Below are 6,000 nucleotides of genomic sequence, written 5' to 3'. Positions count from 1 at the left end.
ACCCTCACAAGTTGCCTCAGAGGCAGGACTGCACTTGGCACCCACTCCCCTTCACCCTCAAAAGTCATCTCCGAGGCAGAGTGGCACTTAACCCTGACCCCTCCCCCCCAGTGCCCCTGAAACCTGCAAAGCAACAGGCGCCCCTGGCGAGCTCTGCAGAACGTTGCTGTTCACTCACCTCCAGCTCACCCAAAGTGCAGACCGCCAAGTGCACATCATGCACATCTATGCAGTTGTGAAACACGTTGGCGTGCTTTCCAGCTGATGTGGATGGATGTTCCAGCAGGGGCACAAGAGACTGGTGGGATGGCCTGATAATGATATGCTGATGTATTACAATGAGGTTTCCGACGACCTATGGCCGGAAATGCGGCCAGCCATCAGTGGGCTGAGTGGGCAATCGCAACCTGCTTTCCTGGCATTGTGAAACCAATCACACCATATTGTCTGCTCACACCACCTATCATGCCCACTGCCCGTGAGCATAGAAAACTCCGCCCTGTATCTTCCTCATAATATAAAAACTTTCATGTTGCTACTATTTATTGTCAGTAACCCTTGGGGAAAATAAACATATTCCTTAGCCTTGCTTGTCTAGCTATTTGTAAACAAACTAAGATCCCTTTCATCTGTCTAAAAATGCAAATTTCCTTCACACCTTATATGTTAAGTCAGCATCTATGTTTACTCATTAGCATATCAAGCACCAAGCTTCTTTTGATTAGTTCAAGCTTGCAGTCTACTTGCCTCCAAATGTAATTAAATCACACACTCAGACACACCTAACTACACTTACCCCCATAAACCTACATTACAATAAAGCAGAAAAATAATGAAAATTATTATACCTTCATGACACCTCCCTCCTTTTGACAAAGTGAGCCATAATAATTTTAAAAGACAGCTTCATTTTCTTAACCCATCTTACACTACCTACTATACTTATCTATATACCCACACTGTTACATTACCAGATGCATGCATTAACATAATATATACACAAATCCTTGGGCCTGAATTTTTCCCACATCAGGCAGGCTCAGTGGGAGTGGGCGGGGGTGGTCCCAGAGTCGACTGCTGCCTGCGATCGCCTCCACACCGCCATATTACATGGGCGGGCCAATTAAGGCCCGCCCAGCGTAATAAGCAAGAGGTAGCAATGAGTGCTACCTATGCGGGCGGGGGGGGAAGAGGGAGAGTTGGGTTCAGCGCTCTTTCACGCATGCGCACAAAAGAGTGCTTCAATGCCTAAAAAAGATTGAAGTGCTTTTTTAAAAAATAAATAAATGAAATAAAAATTTAATGAAACATGTACCCATATGTGACTGTGTCACATGAGATGGGACATGTTTTCATTTTTTCAGAATTTAAAAAAATTTAAATCGTAAATGCTTTAGGAAACCTCATCCCGCTCGTGGATGAGGTTTCCTAAAAAATGTAAAGGCCACTTGGCCTTTTCGCCTGCCCACCAACCATAAGGTTGGACGGGCAGCGTAAATTTGAAATTAATTGGTTCCTTAATGGTCTTAATAAACCTTTTAATTATTGGCTGGCATGCAGCCGTCTCCGGCATGCGCCCGCCAAACAAAACATCACGAGACAGCATAATGACATTGGGACACATGCCCGACATCATTGCATGTCATTTTACATGTCGGCCTGTCGGGCCCACCCCCGCATGCTGACTGAAAAATCTTGGCCTTGGTATCAACAGAGGTCATTTCAATCTAGTGTCCAGGTTTTAAATGTCCAATTTCCCATTGAGCTTTAAACTCTTGACAATACATCTGCAATTAGATTTTCTCCTCCAGCCACATGTATAATCTGTAGATTAAATGGTTGCAGTAATAAACCCCATCTGAACAGCCTTGCACTTCGGTCTTGAAATCTGTCCAGAAATTTTAAAGGATTGTGATCTGTATAAACGATTGTTTCTGGTGAATTGTTTGCCACATAAATCTCGAAATGCTGCAATGCTAACACCAGACCCAGAATATCTTTTTTAATCGTTGAATATTTTCTCTGTTTTACATTCAACTTTCATGAAAAATACCATTTTTGTTTCTCAATTCCAGTTTCACTTTCTTGCAACAGTACATCCCTAATGCCTATATCACATGGATCAACAGCTGAATTAAATTTCTTGGCATAACTGGATACTGCCAAAACTGGTGTTGTAGTCAACATAGTTTTTAAACTGTCAAATGCCTTTTGACACTCCTGTGTCCATTGAAGCTTTTTGTTCTTTTTAAATAGTCCAGTCAATGGAGCAAAAGCACTGCTAAAATTTGGCACAAATTTCCAGTAAAACCCACTCATGCCCAGAAATCTCAAAACTTCTCATTTTATTGTAGACACAGAGAAATCCACAACAGCTTTGACTTTCACATCTTTCAGGGTCACCTTACCATGTCCAATGGTATGGCCTAGATATGTAACTTGCATTTTTGCTAATTCGCTTTTAGCCAAGTTCATCACCAAATTAGCTTCTTGTAGTCAATTAAATAATTCTTCCATGTGTTGTAAATGCTCCTCCCACTTATTATCACCTGTTCGTGCAATAATCCCTCTGAACAAGAAATATCACTATCCCATAACCTTAAGGATTGACTAGCCCCTGTATCTCTTAAAATTTTAATATCTTTAGCTGCTTTACCTTGTACACATGGAAAGTCTTCTACCCCACATACAAAATCTTTAAACATTTCTGCAACCTGCCCCTCAAAACTCCCTTGGGTAAATTGTGAACACATTCCCACTTATTTACCTATCATTCTTCCTGCTTTACCTGTACACAAACCATTGATTTTTCCTGTGCTTGAACCTCAGAACCCACAGCACCTTTCCTTCCAGAACTTTTCAGCATTCCAGTAATTGCAACAGACTTTCTCTGTAATTTCCAGCACATTGACTTTGTGTGCCCAACTTTATTACAATGAAAACACGTCAATTTTCGAGTGTCACTTCTACCCTCAGAATTTCCACCTACTCCTTCTCTCCCCTGACTACTGACCTTCCTATCGCCTTCCCACTTTCTATCCTTCTTGGATTTAAAAGGGTGATGGAAAAACAGTTTAGATCTATGAACTAACTCATAATCATCAGCTGTCTCTGCTGCTTGTCTTACTGTTTTAACTTTCAGTTCCTCCACGAGTTCTCACTACTGAAGGAATTGGATCTTTAAATTCTTCCAAAAGAATTACTTCTCTAAGAGCTGCATATATTGTCTCTACCTTTAATGCCCATATCCACCGGTGAAAATTACTTTGTTTTATTCTCTCAAACTCAATATAAGTTTGCCCAGGCTGTTTCCTTATATTCTTAAATTTCTCCTACATGCCTCAGGAAGCAACTCAAATGCACTCAAAATAGCCTTTTTTACTACATCATAATCCACCAACATTTCTTCTGACAGTGAAGCATATACCTCATGAGCTCTACCGACTAATCTAGTCTGTAAAAACAATGTCCAGTTTTCTTGTGGCCTTTTCATCTCTTTAGCTATCTTCTCAAATGAAATAAAGAACAGCTCCACATCTCTTTCTTCAAACTTTGGAAGAGCTTACACAAACTTGAACATCTCCCCACAGGGCTTTTGGTTGAAGACTTTTTCATCATCAGAGGTCTCTTTTCTAAGGTCTAGCTTTTTAAATTGTGTCACGACTCACTGGGGATAGTGCACTGTAATATCCAGCCTCACTGTTTCCCAAGCCACGACAAATATGAAAAGCACAGGAGTAATCCAGAGTACAGGATTAGATGGGTTGTTTTTGATTGATGTCTTTCAAATTCCTTGCAGTTTGTTGTTGATGACATGAGGGGTCTCCCAGCACTTTCAGTCTGTGGTTCGCTGGTTGAAAAACTTGCTTTTCCATGTCTCTACTGGTGATTTTTCCCTTTTTCCTCTTGACAGGGGTTTTCAGAGAAAGCAGATTACAGAATTGTGAGGAATAGCTACAGTGCCAGAATTACTAGAATCTTACAATCATAGGAGAGAGAGAGGTTTTAGGTCTTCCCTCTTTGCAGGCTAGGACTCCCTGCACTGTTAACATACAACACTCTGGTCACCTGATCAGCAACCTGTTTAAATTCTGTCATTAGGCAGTTCCTCTTTGTCCAGGACTCCTTTCCGGCACCATCCTGTCCTTTTATGGCACACTGTGTTCCAGGATAGCAACATTTTAAATATTCCTCATCCTCATCCTATTCCAGCAAACATGTCTTTCAACTGCAGCCATGGTAGTTTTTAAAGCTACAATCCAATTTTAAAGCCACAGTCCAAGAAAAACAAAAATACACTCTTTACAGTTGGTACTCTGTGTCTTTTTCCTTCACCCTCTCCTCCATTCCATTGCTAACTGTTCCCCCTGGAGGTCAAGCTTTCACATTTCCATTTCTCTTTGAAATGCTCTCACTTTTTCCCTTTTTCTGCTGCCTCACTCAAGTTTTTTTTTTTGTTTCCATTGCTTGTTCAAATTCAAGCTTCGCCATTTGTAACTGAAGTCTCACTACATTCAGCTGTGACTTACAAGTGCCAGGTATCACTTTCAACTTCAAATGCTGTGCTATCACTTCAACTATATCTGCTTTCTTTGCCCTTACAGGTAACCTCAACTGCAACTTCTCTGCCAACTCTGTTAACTTACCCTTAGATACTTTTTGTAACCCAATCAGAGTTACATCTTTTACTTCCAAAAACATTTTAGCCATGGATACAGCAATTGTTGCAGCCTCACCACTTTAAAATCCCTCACACCAACTCCTGAATCCAAAGTACTTCTCATATTCGTAAGCTTAAGATTCACCTACTCCAAATCAGTCAAGGAATTTCAAATATTCCGGATGAGCCCCCAATTTGTTATGACGCGGTAGATGATATGTGCCAGGGTAGATCAAATCCACGAGGGAAAACAATCACAACTATCACAAAGGTTTTGCAATTTGTATTTATTTTGAGATGCGTGCATTGAATTCAGAAGTAATAAATCCACCAAGATTTTTAGAGGTTTTTTTAAAGAGCTAAATTAAAATGTTCATTAACAAAAGAAAATATTTCAGGCACATACATAGGACTACAAATTACTACTATAATAATTCCTAAAATTTCTAATTAATTACTACTATAATAATTCCTAAAATTTCTAATTAATCTGACTCCCAGTTACAGCCCCTTTAAAGCAATGGCCCAAAAATAGATTTTTAGATTTTAAACAGATCCAGCCAATTAACACAATACCTGGACAGTGGAATTCCAAATGACTTTTCTTCAGCTCCAGTTTCTATAGACAGCAGGCTTATGCACAAATACTGGAGGCTTCATTAAGGCTACTTCACACACTACTGTTAGATCTCCCAATGCCTTCCCTGACACATAGCCTCATTCTCCTTTATATATCCTTCTCTCCTTTTTAATATGTAAACAATATTAAAAACTTTCATGTTGCTACTATTTGTCAGTAACCCTTGGGAAAATGAACACATTCCTTAGCCTTGCTTGTCTGGCTATTTGTAAACAAACTAAAATCCCTTTCATCTATCTAAAAATACAAATCCCCTTCACACCTTACATGCTAAACCAGCATCCATGTTTACGTGTTAGCATATCAAACATCTAGTTTCTTTTGATTAGATCAAGATTACAGTCTACTTGCATCCAAATTTGATTAAATCACACATCCAGACAGACCTGACTATACTTACCCCCATAAACCTACTTTATGATAAACCAGAAAAATACTATGAAAATTATTATCATGACAATCACTCAGATGTGAAACCTTGGTTCCTGCACACGATAAAGGCAGGTGTCTCAGTCCAGGGCCTCTTCCCTGTGCCGTGTGTAACCTTCAGAGCAAAATGATGGTCTTGGCTCACACTCACTGGACACATTAGTGATGCCTGCACCTCGATGGTGCTTGTCATTGTTGCCAGAATGTCATGGGCAGGCATCACAGAGTTCCATCATTCTCTCTGCGTGCTCTCAGCACCTTTGAGGTGGCG

Source organism: Cetorhinus maximus, chromosome 1 (genome assembly GCF_964194155.1).
Source record: "Cetorhinus maximus chromosome 1, sCetMax3.hap1.1, whole genome shotgun sequence".
Lineage (NCBI taxonomy): Eukaryota > Metazoa > Chordata > Chondrichthyes > Lamniformes > Cetorhinidae > Cetorhinus > Cetorhinus maximus.
This window is presented reverse-complemented; position numbering follows the sequence as displayed.